At 43.3% G+C, this 21,526-nt stretch overlaps 1 protein-coding gene and 1 pseudogene across 1 annotated transcript in view; one reads left to right on the forward strand and one right to left on the reverse strand.

Moving 5' to 3' along the window:
• Positions 1–21,526, forward strand: part of SETBP1 (SET binding protein 1) — a 503,955-nt gene that overhangs the window by 410,588 nt on the left and 71,841 nt on the right. The window lies entirely within an intron of this gene.
• LOC102832562 lies at positions 1,677–2,394 on the reverse strand (annotated as a pseudogene).

Below are 21,526 nucleotides of genomic sequence, written 5' to 3' on the forward strand. Positions count from 1 at the left end.
TCAACACTCGCGGAAGCAGCAGTCAAGAAATCAAACTATGTATTGCATTAGGCAAATCTGCTGCACATGACCTTTTTAAAGTGTTGAAGAGCAAAGATGTCAGCTTGAGGACTAAGATGTGCCCAACTCAAGCCATGGTATTTTCAATAACCTCATATGCATGTGAAAGCTGGACAGTGAATAAGGAAGACCATAGAAGAATTTGATGCTTTTGAGTTATGGTGCTGGAGGATAATATTGAAAGTGCCATGGGCTGCCAAAAGAACCAATAGATCCATTTTGGAAGTGCAGCCAGAGTGCTCCTTGGAGGCCATGATGGCCAAACTTTGTCTCTCATACTTCGGACATATTGTCAGGAGGGACAAGTCGCTGGAGAGGATATCATGTTTGGTAAGTTGGAGGGTCAGAGAAAAAGAGGAAGACCTCCCCAACGAGATGGATCGGCCAAGTGGCAGTATTGATGGACTCAACCGTGGCAACAGTAGTGAAGTTGGCCCAGGATCAGGCATTGTTTCATTCTGCTGTGCCTAAGGTCGCTATGAGTCGGTACCGACTCTATAGCACCTAACAACAACAACAATTTCCCTTGATTCATACTTGTATACTCCATATTCCTGTTATCAATGGGTGTTGCAACTGTTTCTTCTCATTTTGAATGGCGCCACAATAGCAAATGTAGGTTCCAAAAGCAGAAGTCTGTCCATGTCATTAAGGTCACTTCTACTTTAAGGAGGCAGCTCTTCCCCATTTATATTCACTGTGCCTTCCAAACCCAAGGGACTCATCTTCTGGCAGAATATCAGAAGCTCACGGTCATTCATAAGTTGTTGTTTTTTTTTAACTGTGTAACTTTCATTTTATTGAAAGTACCTTGGATTCATGATGGATGCTGTCTGGGTTTTGCCACACATTTTAATGCTAATGGTTAAAGTATTTTTAACATGCAAATAGTGTGAATATTTTCCCCCCATATGGGAACACTCATTATAAAAAGATGACACACTACATGAATGTGTTTTTTTAATTGAGAAGCTAACAAACTGCCTAGTTACATTTCTCCCCCAAAAAGCACAAACTGGGTAGTAACTGAGTCTCTAGCTAAGAGAATTAAAAACACACAGTCCTCAGATTGCATTAAAGTGACTTGCCATTAACAGGCTAACCCTACTAGTGGTAACCTCTTGACTCTATGGAGCAAACAGACAATCCGAATAACCCTACTCAGATTCGTTACCTCAAATAGCCCTTTTCCCCTTTCCAAAACATGAATAAAGATAATACTTTAAGTCTATTTCTGCACACTTTTGCAAGTTATTTTATTTGCAATGCCAACTTTTAAAAGGTCAATACACTAAAGCTAACTAGACAGTAAACTAGGCAGAAATCGCTTCACAAAAAGAGGGAGAGCATAAAATATCACTTTCTATAGAGAATCCACAGTTCAGTTTTATTCAGAGCAAAGAAAAAACAAACAACTTTTGATCACACTAGGAGAAACTCAGCTCTCAGTTCTACAATCTGTACTACACATGCAATGAAGACAATATTCGGCCAATACAATTGATTTGCTGCTATATTTACCTCTTGTTTGTCTAATATTAACAGTTATAAACAGAGCAGTGCAGTTAGTATTTGGAATAATCTTTTTACTGTGTTACAGTGTCAGGTACAACATTTCACTTTTCTTCACACCACTGGTTCTCTTTGCATACTTGGGCTTCCTCGCCTTCCGTAAAGTCGTTTTTTATATTGAAGGTCTTACGAATCACTTCAGGACTTATCCCTTTGATCGTATTAGCAACAGTCTTGCAAGTAACAGCAAGCAAACCTTCGATATCTAAGTAGTTTGCAGTCAGAATAAGTTCAAAAAGTGGTCCCTGGTCAACTTTCAGGAAGTCTTGGTCCCAAACAAAGCTATCGTCTGTTCTCTTTTCTTTGTTCTCATCATCCTCAGGAGGATGGATGCCCTCTGAATGACCTTTTTAAATATTTCTGCAGTAACATTTGGTAGAGGAACTGGGTCATCATCTCCTTCATCATCCATTCCCAAATCTTCCAACATGGTCTTGATAGTCACAGATTGTTTGGCAATTTCCACATCAACTTCAATATCTCTCCAATAGAACTCTGCCATTTAATTGAAGGCACAGTGTTCGAGCCTAAGGAGGCAGCGGACCCAAGGCTGGCGAGAGCTGGAAAGCATCAGTACAACAGAGGAGCAAGGCAGAGAACAAGGCCACGCCATTCATCGGGTTTTCAGGACAAGTTGTTCAGAAATAGACCACCAGGCTGTCTTCTTAGTCTGTCTTATTTGGGAAGCTTCACTAAAACCTGTCCATCATGGACTTCTGGTATTTTAAATGCTATACCTTCCAGCATCACAGCTACACACATGCCACCATGATATGACAAAGTGGCAGAAAAATAGTGGTGGTGTACCATAATGAAGGAGAAGAAAATAGTTACTAGACTGCCTGGTTAGCTAAAATGAATTGATCTGGTTAATCTACGTCGTGTTAGTAGATTCAGTTTGTGTATGCACATACAATCCCCATATCATACATAAGCATGTTTAAGGACACAATGCTGCATCATGTAATGCTAAGTGATTGGCAGTGGAACTAATAAGATGCTGTTACACTCTGCCACTTGTAGTTGACAATCTAAGAGAGATCATGATAGTCATAGTGAAACTAAATACAGCCAAATTAAAATATTTAACCAAGATACAGAGAATTAGCAAAATTCCAAAACAGCTTGCTTAGCTTTTAAAAAAAAAAAATTATTTGATTGTCGTTGTTAAGTGCCATCCAGTCAGTTCTGACTCATAGCGACCCTGTATAGGGTTTGTGAAGAGCAGCAGGTGAGTTTAAATCACCGACTGACCTTGCAGTCCTGTATTTATCTTACAGCGCCACACCAGAAGTCCATCCATGTTATTATAGTGTCCAGTATTCTAGTGTTCGTAGTCCAATGATACATTATAAGGCAATAATTTATTTCCATGTCTCCTTTCCCAACAAGCACCAGGCATGGAGGCCAACAGAGAACCTCAAAGAACGCTTAAGGAAGACATCAGGGTTTGGCATAAGGACACTTAGGCTGGGCTTCTGAAGCAAACCCCTGTAGAGGATGACTCAGAAGACTGGGAACTTGCAATTGGAGAGGCAAGAGAGCACTTCAACTAGTACAGCTGAGACACAAGGTAGAGGCTCAATCATAAAAGAGTCTGGGATGAGAACAAGCCCCAAGGGCAAAAGAGCAGCTGAGCAGCTTGCGTGATGCCCTGAAGCTCTTGACTAGAAATAGGGGTAGGGTGTGAGGAGTCACAAGGGGAAAGGTGACCAGAAATTGTAGTTATAAAGCCTTGTAAGTCATTACAAAGCTTCGTTTCCCAAATATCTGTTCTCAGTGTTTTCATCCAGGTCTTAATATATATATATATATATGAAGAAGCTTCAAAACGTTTGTGGAAAATTCCATTATCTTTGCATTTCATTTTTCCATGAATTTTTTGAAGCCCCCTCACACGTTTATATATGTGTTTTTGTTGGTTTGTTTTTAGTAAGAAATATACATGTATGTTTGGGACTTGGGAAGGAAACCTCTCAGAATTCCACAGCTTTTATATCTCATGATTTTCTCACTAGAAAAATGGCATTGGTTAAAGAGAAGTTGTTAGGGAATATATTGAAGTCTGAAACAGGAACTATGATGCTACTAAAAATATGTATGACTAGATCTGGAGCCCCCACTGAAAATGCACATACACAAACACACACACACATTCATCTTTACCTTACATACAGTGCATGCATTACATTTTTGACTGCTGACTTATGGGAAAAAGTTAGTTATGGATTGACTTTTATGCCCCCCAAAGTATGCTTTTTTAGATGCTAACCTTGATACCTGCCCTTAATCCCAGTTGGGGATGGATTCTTTTGTTAGGTTAGGGACGCAGATCTAGTGTAGGATGTATCTTGAGGCCATCTCTTTTGAGATATTAAAGACATGAAACAAGTGAATCGAGGAGAGAGTTGGGGAAAGGGAGATGACAGACACATGGAGATCTCCAAGGAACCAGGAAACAAACAGAAGAACTAGCAAGGACCCTCCTCTAGAGCCAAGTCAGAGAGAAAGCCTGCCCCTAGATCTAGGAGCCTGAATTCAGACTTCTAGCCTCCGTAACTGTGTTAGAACTAATGTCTGTTTGTTAAAATCCCCCCTTGTGATATTTCTGTCATAGGAGTTCTAGATAACTAAGACAGTTTCAAAGACACCATGAGTACCACAGACAAGACTGAGAGGTTTGGGAAGTGGAAACCTAGCAAAATAGAAACAGGTGTAGTCCAGGCGCTGACTATTTTGCACATTATGGGATGTGTCCTTACTATGGGGGTCTATACTCATTCAGTCCGTCTCCATTGGCTGAGCTCCCACTGTGAACCAACTCTATCCTCAGTGCTTGAGCTGCAAAGGACACCAGTGTAGTTCAGGGACAACCGTCTGGTTTATGAGGCACACAACACATGGGTTCACGTCTCAGCTTGGTAGCGAAGAGGTTTTCCGTAAATTGCATAACTTCCTAAAGCCCCTTTTTCTGTGTGTAAAACGAAGACAGTATCAATACCTATCTCCTGAGGTATGAGAAGGATTACACTTTATGATGCCTGTAGAGCTCTTAAGTCAGTGCTTGCTACAAAGTAAGTGCACATTGTAAGTAAATGTTAGTTGATTATGTTGCTGTGGTTATATAGGTCAGTATTTGACATCAGTAGAAATTAGAGAGATGTAAATGTTGGCTTATATTAGGAGCTGTCTAGTAATTACAGCGTAGGACGGGCTGCCTGAGGAGATGGTGTCTGTTCAGGAGCGCCTGGATTTTCAGTGTCAGGGATGTGTGGATGGGACTCCTCTCTGAGGGGGAAGCTGCGAATGATGAGCCTTGTAGGTTCTTCCAACTCACAATCACGTCATGCTCTGTAGCAGGGGTGGGGAAATCATTTGGTCTGGCCCTGCCAAGGCACCCACAGTTTCACCATCACATTAAAGGTGAGTTAACTCCTTGGAAACCCTATACGGGGTCGCTATAAGTCGGAATCAATTCAACGGCACTTAACAACAATGATTAAATGTTGGACCAAATATCGCAGGCTAATTTTTAAATTGACAATTTTGTATGGCCCATGAATGATGTTATAAATTTTGACAGTAAAAAAAGGGTCCCCTACTCCTGCTTAGATTCCTGGTGTGGCGCTGTAGGATCAGCACTGGACTGTGTACCACAAGGTTGGAGGTTCAAACCCATCAGCTGCTCCTTGGAAATTCTGTACATTGTCACTAAGGGTCAAAATCGACTCCACGGCACTTAACAAAGGCAAGTCCTTTTAAGGTAATTGTAGCAGAGGGGAGCTGACATGTCCTATTGAAGCTGATAGCTCAACACAAGTTTTCTAATGTGAACCTCACACAACCCCTAAATGTCGATATTACTGTTCCCTTTTCTGCAGTTAAAGAAACAACACCTGAGGTGGGCCAAGTAACACATCAAAGATGGCTCAGCCTGTCAACAGGAAAAAAGACATTAGTCCCCTAAAGCCAAGCTCTCTCCACTGCATTGCACTCACTTGAAATCAACTCAATCTGAGAGGGAAGGGTCCTCAGGACACTTGTCCAAGACAGAAACAAGTCATGATAGGACTTAGTCACTGAGGAACTAAAGATAAATGCACCAGATCTTGTGCCTTCCCCCACCATACAGAAGGAAAAAATCCTGAAAATACCTCAGGTCTGACACAACTGTAAACCTCCCTCCAGACTCCTGCAGAAAAGATTCGCTTCTACCCAGGGATCCCTTCCCAAGCCCCAAACAAAAAAATAAAGCCCTCGCCACCATGGTTCAATTCACTGGCACCTTGCCTCTGTACCCCTGTCCCTCCACCATCTAGCTCCATTGATGAAAGACAGGCCAGACAGAACATTCCAGAAACTCACCACAGAATCCCATCTTTCAGGTCTGGGATCTGCAAGGAGCCACGGATTGGAAGGGTGGGGCGCTGAGGGTAAAGAATATTTTTTGTTGTTTTTTTGTTACATCAAGAGGAACAGATTACATTCTTGAATCCTTTGCCATGTTATAAACAAGGCTGAGCACATAGCATTCCTTCCAAAGCACATGTCCCTGTGTTTAAAATATAGGTCTGGTCCCCTGGAATTTAGTGGGTCTCAATACTATTCCTCCTACTCATTTGGGATTCACTTTAATTCAGGGGTATTCGTGGTGGTCAGGGATACAACAGTTCTTTCATTCATCTTCTCTTTTCCTCCTTCTCTCCCTCGACACCCTATATCTTTTATAATTATGTTTTTAAGCCTGTAAACGTTTCCAAGGGCAATGTCACATTTTAAGAGCTACTTGTTACAGCATGTGGGTGGTTTTCACTCTCATACCTGCAGCCTCTGTTTCTTGCCGGCTTGTTGTGGGTCTTTCTCCAAAGGACTCAGACCTCAGAAACAGCCTCACGTGAGGGGATGCTGTTGAGCCTCTTTGCTGTATATAGAACAGCTTGGGTTCTTTTCACATTTTCAGGCTGGTTTTAAGGGATCAGTTGACAATGTTATCCTGTGGGAAAACAGTGGGACGTTAACCTCTCCTTGCTTGTCTGGGCACTGATAGTTAAGAACTATAGTTAGAGAGCTAGCATATGAGTAAGTTGGTATGTGTGAGATATTTAAAAACAAAAAAAAACAAGTTGACATTGAATCCGTATTGACATTGAGTCAGTGTGTCAGAGTAGAACTGGGCCCCACGGGATTTTCAATGTCTGTTGTTGTTGTTTTTAAATTAGATTCCTAGTCTTTCCTCCAAGGTGCCAATGGTGTGATTCGAACTCCCTGCCTTTTGGTTAGAGCCAAGCACATTAGCTGTTTACACCACCCAGGGACTCCTATATGAGATGTTGTTGTTGTTATGTGCCGTGGAGTCTGTTCCGACTCATAGCGACCCTGTACAGGTTTCCAAGGCTGTAAATGTTTACAGGAGTGGAAAGCCTCATCTTTCTCCCAGGGAACAGCTGGTAGTTTCAAACTGCTGACCCTGAAGTTAGCAACCTGATTCATAACTACTACACTACCAGAGCTCCTTGTATGAGATCTTAGTACAGAGTACCGGATTCATCCATTTGAGAAATGTACTGATATGTATGCAACCGAAGGACTGGTCCTTGTCTCAAGAGGCTCCATCACATTCCACGAAGCTGCCATTACTCAAAAGTGTTTTTGGAATACTTCAAGGATTGTTACTGAGACAGACTTCAGTGCGTTGTCTTTCAAATATTCCCAATCAAGGAAGAGTTTCATTCGCTGAGAAGGAACATGTAGCTCAAACAGCCTATCTTGTGTTTCGTAGTCCCGTGTTTACCATATGGAGTCACTGCACTCCATATATGTGTGTGTGTATATGTATATGTTGTTGTTGTGAAGTGCCGTCTAGTCGATTCTGACCCATAGCGACCCTGTATAGGGTTTCTGAGGAGTAGCTGGTGAGCTTGAACTGCCGACCTTGCGATTCAAATGGCTTTGCAGTCTGACGCATTAACCCACGGTGCCACACCAGGACTCGTGTATGTATATATGTGCGTATAATATGTATATGTGTGTGTGTGTGTGTGTGTGTGTGTGTGTGTGTGTACACATATATATATATATGTACACACACACACTTCTGCAGCCTGCTTTGGAGTCAGTTCTGGTTTAGTGACTCTGTATAGGAATCCTGAGCCTGTAAATCTTTACAGGAGCAGAAAGCCTCATCTTTCTCCCTTGGAGTGTCAGGTGGATTCGAACTACTAACCTTGCACTTAGCAAATTGCATAATCCACTATGCTATACTACCAGGGCTCCTGTCTAGATGTCTATCTGCCTATTTAATCTATAGAATTTAAAGCTTTCAATTTATGATGACTGTAGGGTCTTGAAGTGTACTCTGTTGATCGGCTCACAATCTGGTTATACTGGAGCCAAATATCATGCAACATTTGATCGATGGTAGTATCTTCGGAATGATTGCATTGCATTTCATCATGACTCCCTTCCATTAGCACTCATTTGTATATGGAAGGCCTAACCTATTCGAGGAGTGTGGTTAGACTGGCAGTACGTGCAACATAGTGTCATCAGGAGCATCACAACATGGACTCTGGGTAGTCTACAACAAGTGCACCCACTAAAAACACATGAAGAAGTAACTGATCACCTCCATCCCAATAGACCCATCCTCATGGGACCTCAAAAGACCCCACTTCCTCTCCTACAGTAGATGCCGAAAGAATAAGGATGTCTCAAAAAAAAAAAAAAAAGCGAAAGTCAAAATGTTCTTAACTTTTGCAAAGGCATAGTTTTAGAGGTATCCAAATGCCTGTTGAGATCTTATGTGGCATGTCTTAAAATTCAGGAGGGAAGCCTTTCTTAAAGTCTACTGTATGATTCGGATGTGGGTAGTCTTGATTCAGGCCGTGTCCCACTAGAGCAATGGTGCTCATCTGGGTTGTCTTGCACCTCAGGAGAAAGGTAACAATATCTGTAGACATTTTAGATTGTCACAACTGGGTGTAGGGGTCTCTTCTGGTATCCGGTGGGTAGAAACCAGTGATGCTGCTGAACAGTCTCATCTTTCTCCCTGCACCGAAACAGATCTCATCTGGTGAATGTCAAGGTAGCTTCTGGAATCAGTGTGCACATTTCCAACTGCTTTATTCCCTTAAATTCATATCATATCAGAGAACTAGGAGTGTCCCTAGTTCTGCTGACTTTGTCATCCCGAATTCGTCTTCGTTGCATTTATGTCTCATGTGAATGTCTCCCTCTTTTTCCCTGGACACACAGCAGACAATGTGTAGAAGACAATGGCTTTGCTGTCTTCCAGGCTTTTGTTTTCTTCGGTGTATGCAGCTGCCCGTTATAAAAGTAGACAATATTAGAACAGAAAAGGATACCCCGATGGTTTCACATGTGAGGAAACTGCAACTCCTAGATTGGAGGTAACTTTCCAGGTAGATATAAACAAAGCCAGGATTCTAATTCAATCACCTGAGAGCAAATTCCATTTCATTCCACCACCTAATGTTTACCACTCTTCCTTCTTGTAGATTTGAAGGGCAGCAGCCTAGGTCAATTGTACTTGACTTCTAAGAGATGTTTTTACATGCTCAGGGAGTAAAATCATAAGCTGCACTCAGGAACGAAAGCAGAGTTCTGTCTGCTGCCGGACCCTACAGAATGGCTGAACTGTAAACTTTTATACTGAGATTAGAAGATGGTCTTCCCTAGACGGTTCAAACTTTACTACTGAAAACGCTACATAGCACAGTTCCACTCTGACACACATGGAGTCACCAAGAATTGGCACCAACTCGATGGCAGCTGGTTCAGCTTATTTTTCAGTTTACCTTCAATGTCATTTTTGAAACATCACGAATTGACATTGGGGAGTCCTGATGTGGTGCTGTAGGATAAGAACTGGACGGCTAAGCACTGACCTTGTGGTTCAAACCAACCTTGTGGTCCAGTGCTGGTGTAGAACAAGGGAATTGCATGACTTGGTTATTTTTTGAAAGCTGAATTTGTAGAGACCAAGTGGTCAGCAAAGTACTGTGAAGGTTTTACCCCAGTATCTTAGTAAAGGAATGTAGTCATTGGTGTGACAATACAGACAGCTACCATCATTACTGTTGTTGTTGTTGTTAAGTGCCGTCGAGTCGGTTCCGACCCATAGCGACCCTGTACAGGGTTTCCGAGGGTGTAAATCTTTACAGGAGTAGAAAGCCTCATCTTTCTCCCGCGGAGCAGCTGGTAGTTTCGAACCGCTGACCTTAAGGTTCGCAGCCCGATTCGTAACCACTACGCTACCAGAGCTCCTTATCATTACTGTACCAGGCAAAAATTAATAATGAGAAAGTACAACCTCAATATGCTGTTGTTGTTGTTTTTCAGTATGTGTTTTTACTGTTTAGATTGCCACTGAGTTGGTTCCAACTCATAATGATCCTGCATGCAACCAAAAAAAGCACCGCCCATCTGACACCATCCTCACAATTCTTGCTGTGTTTGACCCCTTGTCACAGTCACTGTGTCAGTGTGTCTCACTAAGGGTCTTCCTCTTTTCCACTAACTCTCCATTTCACCAAATACGATGTCCTGCTCCTAGGACTAATCCCACCTCATAACATGCCCAAAGTATATGACACAAAATCTCATCAACCTCACTTCTAAGGAGCATTCTGGCTAGTTCTTTTTCCAAGACACATTTGTTCCATCATCTGACAGTATTCAGTATTCAATAGTCAAGATTCGTCACCAGCAACATAATTCAAACACATCAATTCTTCTCCAGTCTTAATTATTCGTTGTCCAGTTTTCACATTCGTTTGAAGTGACTGAAAATAATGTGGCTTGGATTAGGCATACTGTAGGCCTTAACGTGGCGTTTTTGCTTTTTAACACTTTATAGAGATCCTTGGCCATAGATTGTCCATTGCAATTTGATATCCAGAGTACCGCTTCCATGGCATCGATTGTGGAAAAATCTTTTCTCCTTTCACTGTGACGGTACTTACTAGTCAAGTTGTAAGGATTTGTGTTTTCTCTGTTATAATGTGTGATCCATTCTGAAGGCCAATGAGAGTTTTTGATTTTCATCAGTATGTGGTGCAAGTTCTCTTCCAGCAAGGTTGTGTCGTCTGCGTATCACGGGTTGTTAATGAGTCTTCCTCCAATGCTTATGTATGTTGTTCTTCAAATAGTCCAGATGTTCAGATTGTTTGCTTAGAATACAAATTGAATAAGTATGGTGAAAGGATACAACCCTGACACACACTATTCCTGATTTTAAACCATGTAGTACCCCCTTGTACTGCTAAAGTGACAGACAGCCTCTTGGTCTACGTATAGGTACTTCATGAGCAAATTAAGTGTCTGGACTCTTCATTCTTCATAGTGTTACCCATAATTTGTTGTGCTCTGCACAGTCTAATGCATTTGCATATCAGTAAGATAGGGGGAAACATTTTTCTGCTTTCAGCCAAGATCAATTGAACATCAGTAATGACATCCCTCATTCCATGCCCTCTTCCAAGTCTGGCTTGAATTCCAGTCAATTCCTTATCAATTGACTGCAACCTTTCTTTAATTATCTTTAATAACATTTTACTAGTATATGATGCTATTAGATACTCTTTGCATTCCAGTGGATCACTTTTCTTTGACATGGACACAGATATGGATCTCTTCTAGTTGATTAGCTAGGTAGCTCCAGATGTTGAGTGCCTCTAACATTCCATCTGTTTGCTGAAACATCTCGGTTGGCATTCCATAAATTCTCGTAGCCTTGGCTTTTGTCAGTATCTTAGGTGTAGTATGAGTTTCTTTCTTCAATATAAGGATTCTTGATCAGATTCTACCTCCTGAATATTTACTCCCTCTTACCTCAGGCATAATCATTGAGATATCGACACCTCAATTTTCTCATTAGAGAAATGGGGATATTAATATACACTTTGAGTAAAACATCATTAGAATAATACAACATAAGTAAAACATTGAACTTGGTAATCGATGCATTGCAAATATCCAGTAAGTGATGGAATTTATTTTCATTCTCATTCCTAAGGACCCTTCATAGGGGTGAAGAAGAAAAACTAAGGATTGAGGCACAACCAGGGTCATTGCAAATGCATTATAGTACCATGATGATTGCTGTGGAATTGGGTCAGAATCATGGCGGCTTTGTGTAAAATGCAATGAACTCCTGGCCAGTCCTGCACCATCTTCATGCTTGTTGGCATGTTTGAGTCCATCGTTGTGACTGTTTTGTCATTCCATCCCATCGAGTCCTTCCCTGATCTCACTGCACCGCTTCTTTGCCAACAATGATGTCCTTTTCCAGGGATTCGTCTTTCCTAATGATGGGTCCAAAGTAAGCAAGTTTAAGTCCTGCCAGTGAGCCAGACATGATCAGGAAGTACACCTGGCTGGGGAAAGAACCTACAGAGTCGTTGCTGAAGGGCTGAAAAGGAGAGCCAACTTAGGAGTCACACCAGGTGAAGGATGCTGAAAGTTGGCAGATAATACCTTGAGAATCGGTGTGGTAAGAACTATAAAGCCACCAAAGTCGTAGTGCCAGCGTCGCTGTAATAAAGAGGTGTACAGATTCACTGACTACCCTGGTGTTGGCACAGAGGAAGGAAGGAAGGAAGGAAAGACAGAGAAGGGGGAGTGGACTTTATCCGGCACCTAAGTTAGTGCATGGTGTTACAAGGTAGATTGCATTGTCACTGTATTACCGATGGCACAGTGTCTTAGGGACAAACGTGTGCCAAATCGCATAGCTGTAGACAGTAAGGAAGGGACTTGAAGACTGCCCTGCCCGCCTCAAAGGCCAGGCTTTCGCACCCAGAGCAGAACAGGAGCCTGAGAGGTCCGTGGAGCAGAGGCACACAGTTGTGAGGTGATGTGGGTCTGCGTTGGGGTGTCAACAGTGGGTGTAGAGAAGGAAATTATAAGAGACATTTAAAAAAAACAACTCTCCAAGACATGAAAGGGGGGTAAATCTAGCTAAAGGTGCCCTCCGATGACAAGACTTTGCTGGTGTTTAGAGATTGATTGGCACGTAGCTGCAACAATGTGCTCAAACATAGGGACAACTGTGGGGATGGCACAGGACCAGGCAGTGTTTCTGTTGTGAGTAGTAGGGTCACTATGAGTCAGAAGCAACTTCACAGCAAATAACAATAACAACAACACCATAGACTTTAAGTAGCACATCCACCCTCTTGTGTGCCTTTGGTCGTTGTGTGCTGTGCCGTGTGAGCAGGGGAGAAGGAAGCCAACCCCACTTCCTCTTTTCTTGTCCAAGTTGGTTTTGGCGCTCTTTAAGAGCCTACTGCAGCTCTGGCAACAGAGGGAAAAAGAAGAGTCCTCGGGACTGCTCATGCCTCTCTCCTTGGCTCTGCGGCAGGATGGGCACCTCGCCCCAGAGCCCACTTGTTGTTAGGAGCCATCGAGTCAGTTCCAATTCATAGCAACCTTATATAGGGTTTCCGAGGAGCAGCTGGTGAGTTTGAACCGCCTACCTTGTGGTTCTAACTGACCTTGCCATCTAGTTCATTCTCTTGCATTGTCACACCAGAATTCCAGAGTCCCCTTTGTTAAGTGTCATCGAGTCGGTTCCAACCCATAGCGACCCTGTATAGGGTTTACAAGGAGCAGCTGGTGAGCTCGAACCAATAAGGCCATTGTTGAGACCTATAATAGAATTGTTACTTTGGCGCTATAGTGGCAACTGTCCTAATAGGGGCTCATCTGAATCATGATCTCAGAAGGGAGGACACAAGAAGAGCAGTGTTCCCCCCAAGTTGAACCACCATAACTTCAGGGCACCAAGAGGAATGTCCCTCTCAGTACCAGGCCCTACAGCCAGCCTCACAAAGTGCTTTTTGGTGTTTGCCAACGGGGAGTCAGTCTGCAGCTGCAACAACAGGTGCTGGTTGCCAGGTTCCCCTTGGCAACCCAGGTGTTTGCCAGGTTAACTGCTCAGCCTCAGAGAAAGGGCCTCCGTCTCAGATGCTGTGGCCTGAAGCGTGGAGTGCAACCGTGTCCCCCCCGTGGTGGGAAGAAAATGACTGTGCTGGATTTTATGGGGCATAATATACCCTCAGTGGGTGGTTCTGTACTTGCAGTGGTTTTTAGAGGGTATGGCAGATTGTAACATGCTTGTTGTTTTTTGTTCAAGGATTTTGTTTTGCGTTTTGGGTTGTCATCATTCATTATCATTCTCGGATCTAATTCATTATCATTTCCAGGTTTGTTCAAGGCCCTTGGTTAATAGGTTTACGGCTCCAGGAGGACATTACTTCCAGCCACATAATAATTCAAATTTGTGTTTGTATGCTTTGTAAAAACGTGCACATCTAAGATCTTGCCCCAGCCTCTCTGTGATATAATGAATGAATTACATTAGGAATTGTGAACCTGGTTTGTTTAATGTGGGCTCAGTGATCCCGAGGGTGGCTTGCCTTATTTTATGCCATGTGTGTTATGGAACTGGAACCCCAAATGAAGTCTTCTGCGTCTAGAGTCTCATTTTCTCCAATCCACCTCACTGCTCTCGTCTCCCGCTAGCTCCTGTTATTTTGTTTCCAGTTTGCAGTGAACTGTTTAATCACATGTCTTTTCCTCCGATCGGTTGTGGTCTTGCTTTTGGTACACAGATCAATGCCTGTTAACCACAGTCCCCCGCCTCGGAGCCTCCATTACTTGGCTCACTCAGCAGGAGAAAGAGGAAAGGCAGAATCCTATGTTACAAAAGCACCCTCATTCTTCTCTACCATGCCCATCTCCCCCTGTTCTTCCTGGGCACTGCAGGCCTTTGTCCATCTGTTTCTAACCCACCCCAAAAAGCTTGTGTGAGCATGAGTGAAAGAACCTCCCAGGAGTCTGGACTAAGTGGGCATCAAGAGAGGCTTAGCTCCTAGACCCAAAGCACTTTGGTTGAGGATCAGCTGGTACTTTGGCTGCCAACATATTGTAAAATTCACGCCCTAGTGAACTGTTAACTTCTAATTCTTCTCAATACGGAAGGAAACCTGGGTTGAAGAAATCCATAAATGCTGATAATCCCCAGATTACACATGCATATCCTTTCTCTGATTTTTCAAGAGCTGGACAGTGATGTGTGGTGTGATGATTTTTGGCTGGTTGTTATTAGCTTACGTAGCATTCCTGAGTCATGGCGACCCCATGCACAATTAGATGGTTCATCCACATGATCAACTGTGGAGTGAACAGTTGTGCTTCATACAGTATTCATTGGCTGATTTTTGCAGTAGATTGCCAGACTTTGCTTCCTAGTCTCTCTTGATCTGGATGCTCCACTGAACCCTATTCAGCATCATAGCAACACACAAGCCTCCACTGACAGGTGGGAGGTGACTATGTATGTGATGCTTTGGTCTGGAATCAAACTAGGACTCCTGCAGAGAAGCTAAGAACTCTGCTACTGAACCTCCACCAACCTCTGCTCTTTATGGCTTGTTGTTGATGTTAGATTCTGTCAAGTCAGTTTGGAGTCAGCCACCCTATAGGGTTTTCTAGTCTGTGATCTTCATAGAAGCAGATCACCAAGTCTTTTCTCCTGTTGGTAAATGCCACCAAGGCGGTTCCAACTCATAGAAACCCAGTATAGGGTTGCTGAGGAGCAGCTGCTGAGGAGCAGCTGGTGGTTTGAACTGCCGACCTTGTGGTTCCCAGTCCAATGCTGAGCCTATGGCGCCACACCTGGAGTCCTGTGGCGCAGGTAAATCAAAACCCCCGACCTTATGCCTAACAGACCAGCACTAAAACAGGGCACTCCCAGGCACTTTGAACAGATAATGAAGCAGGCCCAAAGACAGCCCAGAAGTTTACCAGAGCACCAGGCAGAGACAGCAGTGATGGGTCTCATGGGCGTAACCAAGAAACCGTTTCTAGGATTCTTCTCATTTCTCTTAATTCACAATTTATCATGTGCCTGACACTGTGCTAAATACTACACCTGGATTATTCACTCAGTTCTCTCCACAGCCCCCTGGAGTTGAGTATCACTGACATTTACAGATAAAAAACAAATCGGCCTTAAAGAGGTGAGGTCATGACTGAAGACAGGTGTGGACATAAACTGGGATCTGAAGAATGCAAAGCTCTCTCTCTCTTTTTTAATGCACAGCTGTGTGCCGTGGAGTCCAATGATTTCTACATTCTTTTGGGTCACCTTTCTTTGGAATGGGTACAAATATGGATCTCGTCCAATCAGTTAGCCAGGTAGCTGTCTTCCAAATTTCTTGGCATAGGTGAGTGAGTGCCTCCAGTGCTGCATCATTTTGTTACAAGATTTCAATTTGCATTCCATCAGTTCCTGGTGCCTTGTTTTTTGCCTATGCCTTCATTTCATGTCAGACTTCTTCCTTCAATAACATCAGTTCTTAACCAGATGCTACCTCTTGAAATGGTTGAACAAAAACCTTTTTTTTTTTTTTTTAGATACAGTGACTTTGTATACCTCCCATCTTTTTTTGATGTTTTTTGCATCATTCAGTATATTGCCCATAGAATCCTTCAGTATTGCAAGTAGAGGCTTACGTTTTTTTCTTCAGTTCTTTCCTTTTGAGTAATGCTGAGCATATTCTTCCCTTTTGGTTTTCTAACTCCAGGTCTTTGCACATATCATTATAATCTTGACTCTGTTTTCTAGAACTGCCCTGTGAAGTTTTCTGTTCAGCTCTTTTACTTCATCATTTCTTCCATTTGTTTTCATTTTTATACACTGGCGAGCAAGTGTCAGTCTTTTCTGACATATATTGTGGTATTTTCTTTCATTCCTGTCTTTTTAATGGCCTTTTGCTTTCTTCCTGTCTGATGTTGTTGATGTCATCCACAGCTTTTCTGGTCTTTGGTCATTAGTGTCTAATGCATCAAATCTTATTGAAATGATCTCTAAATTCAGGTGGTGATAATTTTGCAACAAGATATTGATAAGTTCAAGGTCATATTTTGACTTTTGTGGACTTGTTTTTATGTGCCATAGAGTTGGTTCCGACTCATAGTGACCCTACGTAGGGTTTCTGAGGCTGTAAATCTTTACAGGAGCAGAAAGCCTCATCTTTTTCTCGCAAAACAGCTGGTAGTTTCAAACTGCCGACCTTGAAGTTAGCAGCCCAACTCTTAAGCTCTGGTAGTGCTTAAGCACTTTGCTGCTACCTGAAGGTTAGCAGTTCAAACTACCCAGCTGTTCCACGGGAGAAAGCCCTGGTGATCCGTTCCTGTATTGATTGTTGCTATTGTTGTTTAGGGTCATCACGTTGTTTCCGACTTATAGCGGCCTTTTATAGGGCTTCTGAGATGCTGCTGGTGGATTTGAATGAGAGCCTAGGAAACCTAATGAGACACTTGTGCTTAAGTTAAAACTCTACTCAGCAGCTCTTACCAGCAGCAACACCATGTATTAAGGGCTTGAGAAATGGAGTAAGAGTAATTGCTTTTCAGTTCTGAAGCCTTAACCAGAGAGTTGAGGGACAGGTTAATTCCTGGCCCTCTATCTCTGGATGACTGGCGTGTGGTTAGCGCTTATAGAAAGCATGGTGACAACTTCTGGTCAGCCCCACCACTACCCCATACAGCTTCTGAGTCAAGCAGACCCATGAGCGTCTACACAGTAGGCCTTAGGATGTGAAGTTGATGGGTCCACAGTGCACCCACTGTCTTGTCCTGCCCAATAGTCAGGACCTTTGGGAGGCCCAGGAACGTACCTCTTTGGCCTTCAACCCTTCCTAATTGCTTTTCCTTTGATTACACTTTCCATGAATTGTTTTCATTGTTGTTGTTAAGTGCCATTAAGTCAATTCCGACCCATAGTGACCCTGTATAGGGTTTCCGAGGAGCAGCTGGTGAGCTTGAACCGCGGACCTTGCAGTTCAAATGGCTTTGCAATCTGGCGCATTAACCCACAACACCACACCAGGATCCATGAGTAGGGCTATGAAAATCGGGGAATGCATTGGGAATATTGAGAGGCTTGTTTCTAGACCTGAAGCCTACTTAGCCTCAGATACCATTGGACAAACGATGGATTGCATTAGGCAAGTCTGCTGCACAAGACCTCTCTAAAGTGTCCAAGAGTAAAGATGTCAGTTTGAGGATCTAGGTGTACCTGACCCCAGCCATGGTATTTTCAACCATGTGGCACTCTGGGTTAATGCATCAGACTGCAAAGTCATTTGAATTGCAAGGTCAGCAGTTCAAGCTCACCAGCTGCTCCTCAGAAACACTATAAAGAGTCACTATGGGTCAGAATTGCCTCAAAGGCACTTAACAACATGTGAAAGTTGAACAATGAATATGGAAGACCATAGAAGAATCAATGCATTTGAGTTCTGGTGTTGGAGAAGAATATTAAAAGTACATGGACTGCCAGAAGAACAAACAAATCTATGTTTTTTGTTTTAGTTTTTGTTTTTTTAAATAAATGTTTTATTGTGTATTGAGTGATAGTTTACATGGGGAAACATTAGTTTTACATTCATTCTATCATACATCGTTTCATTGCCTTAGTTACCATCCCATCCATGCATCATCCCCAAACGAAAGGGTATGCCTTGCATGCCCCGCCACACTGTCCTCAGCACACAGCCCCTTTCCCTCTCTGAGTCTCAACTCCCCAGGCACTCCATCTCTTTACGTCATCCTCTCTGTCTCCATCTCAGGCCTCACTGCTTCTCAGGGTGGGATCCTAATCTCTGCTCTTCTCCGTTGTTGGTCCCAGGGCCCTTCGCTCCTAGACTGAAAGGTTAATCACTCCCCTCATTACTATAAAATATCCACCTTTACATTTCCAGTCCTCACAATCAGTCCTGGTAACAATTTTCACCATTGCATCACATGAGAACCATCTGCATTTCTTTTCATCAGCCCTTCCTAGATAGGTTGGGTCCTATTCACTGGTGACTCTACTATCCTCCCCGCCCTGTGGATCTACTAGGTTCCCTCTTGAAAGCTTGTAAGGCAGTCACTTCTTCGCATCCCTCCCCCCATTTTGGGTAGCCAATGTTCAAGTTGCCCATCGCTTTCCACTCTTTGTGTGGAGGGGGTGGGAATAATTCATGGAGTCGGGATTTGTTTTCTCTTTTGAGCTGCTGCATGTATAGGTGTAGGTCAAGTTCATCAAGCTGTGTCAGATGACGCTTTTTTTTTCCCCCTCTTCTTTCTTCCTCGGGTTGAGTTCTGCTCGTCCAGTCATTGAAGCCAGGTCAAGTGGGTATCACTGCAAGTGTGGGTGTTCTTGCGTCTGTCTGCCCTCTTCTTATCAGCTGGTCTCTTCGCTCTCCACTCTTGTTCCCTGTGGTTGTGTCGCTGACTCTGAGCCCATGAGTCCCCTGGTCCTGCCTCACTGTTGGCCGACCGAGTCTCCACCTGGGTTCACAGTAGTCTGCTGAACAATGCAGGGCTTAGCTCGCCGCTTCATTGGTGTTCTTCTATCACTTCTCTTTATGAGTGAAATGCGTGGTTGCGAATCAGAGCGCGTATTTCCATTGCGTCTTAGTCTTTGGAGAGGATTTGCGCTGAGAGGACCCAGGCACTTGCCTTGATGTCTCCTGGGCTAGCAACTTGCTTGTTCTTGTGGTAGCAGTCCAACTGCCCTTACTAACAAATCTATGTTTGAAGCAGTACAGCCAGAATGCTCCTTAGAAGCCATGATGGCAAAACTTCATCTCTCATGTTTTGGACATGTTGCTTAAAGAACTAGTCCCTGGAGAAGGACATCAGGGTTGGTAAAGTGGAGGGTCAGTGACAAGTAGAAAGACACCCAGTGAGATGGTTTGATCCAGTGGTAGCAGCAATGGGCTCAAATGTGGCACAAAGTGTGAGGATGGTGCAATGTTTTGTTCTGTTGTGTTAGGGTCGCTATGAGTTGGAACTAACTCCATGGCTCCTAACAACAACAGCAATGCTTGGGAAAGTATCTGATTGTTTTGTTCTGTGGCTTTGCCTTTGCGTTAATCACTACAAGAAGAAGCCATTTACCATCATGTGGATTCCTCCTCATGGCAACCCCCTGTGCTTCTGAAAATAATTGTGCTCTGCAGGGCTTTCATGACAGTAGTCTTTCAGAAGCAAATTACCAGGGCTTTCTTCCAAGGTACCTCTAGGTGGATTTGAATCATCAACCTTTAGGTTAGTAGCCAAGAGCTCACCTGTTTGCACCACCTAGGACCAATCTAGCCATGCTATACAAGTCTGAAGCTCTAACAGCTGTGGATGACAGACAAAACCCACACAGCAGGTGTCTCCCCACTGTGTTTTAAAATTTGTTTTCAGAGAAAGACATGTGAAGTCCAAGACACTTGGGAATACACAGATGTGTTTAAACAACTTGATTCCTGTTCTAGTTCTGCTTTAATCCAATGATCCATTTCTTCTTTCGTTCAACAAATAAATGATGTTTGACAGAATTCTTTTTTTCCTGAATTCCCAGGTGGCACAGTAAAATGTGTCATTGAGCTTTGGGGCTCAAATTGTTCATTGTGGTTGTATTGGGAAAAGCCAGTGTCTGGTGAGAGAGTCAGAGGCCCTCCCTTAAGAAGCAACTAGACTTAATGCTGTCTGCAGCAAGGAGGCAGAGAACGAGAAGGTTTGGAGGAGTCTGCACTGGTCACAGCACTGGTCAGCTGCACTGTCCACAGTCTTCCCCTAGCCTCAGCCTGCTGTCATACACCAGAAGAGCAGAGGATGAAGAATGGCCTATGAATTGGGACATATTGACTCCATCCCAGGAAACATAATCCAGGCTATGTTCCCTGCTATTGGCTCGGAGGCAGTTGTTGTTAAGTGCTATCAAGTCGGCTCTGACTCCTGGCAACCCTGCATAGGGTTTCTGAGGCTGTAAATCTTTTGCGGGAGCAGAAAGCCTCATCTTTCTCCCTCAGATCAGCTGGTATGCTAGAACTGCTAACCTTATTGTTCTACATCCAGTGGTTATCTTATGGAGTATGTATCAGGAAAACACATTTCAGTTGATAGTCCATGCAACCAGAGACAAAGTTTGTGTAAACAGTTGCCACAAAATCCATTCTGACTCATGGCAACCTGTGTATGTGGGAGTAGAACTGTGCTCCAAAGAGTTTTAGTAACTGATGTTTTGAAAGGCCGCCTTTCTTCCAAGGTGCTCACCTTTTGGTTAGCAGTTGCGCATGTTAACCTTTTGCACCACTGAGGCATTCCATGTTCATGTAGATAACCTCTTATTTACCTCAAAAGGACATCTGGCATGGTGCTGTAGGATCAGCACTGGACTGGGAGCCTCAAGGCCAGCTTTCAAACCTACCAGCCGCTCCATGGAAACCCTATACAGGGTCACTATGAATGGAAAGGAACAGGACAGCACTTAACAGCAACAACAAATTTACGTGACAAAAGTGGTTTCACTTCCTGTTGTACTCTGATCTGTGACTACTTACTAAACTTCTTCCTAACACATGTTGTTGTTGTTAAGTGCCGTTGAGTCGATTCTGATCCATAGTGACCCTGTATAGTGTTTCCAAGGAGCAGTTGATGAACTTAAACCACCGACCTTGCAGTTCAAACGACTTTGCAGTCTGACGCATTAGCCCACAGCACCACACCAGGACTCCTAACCTACTGATCATCCAGGCCTGTTGTAATTGTCAGAAAATCTCAGAGATGTATCAACAACCGTATTCGTGTAGTCAGAGAGCAGCGCTTGGCCTAACTTACACCTGTTAATCTAATCCATGATTCACTGTTTCTACACTCTTGAATATATACACATACAAGCACATGTCTAATGAAAGGGAGAGGGATGTGTGGGAGGGAGTGGTGGGGGAAATCATTCTGTAGAAACAATCTTGAATCAAACAGAGAAATTAGATCTGTTTATATACATACTTCCTCCTATAAATCATCGCTTTAACAGGGAGAA

Source organism: Chrysochloris asiatica, unplaced genomic scaffold, assembly GCF_000296735.1.
Source record: "Chrysochloris asiatica unplaced genomic scaffold, ChrAsi1.0 scaffold00015, whole genome shotgun sequence".
Lineage (NCBI taxonomy): Eukaryota > Metazoa > Chordata > Mammalia > Afrosoricida > Chrysochloridae > Chrysochloris > Chrysochloris asiatica.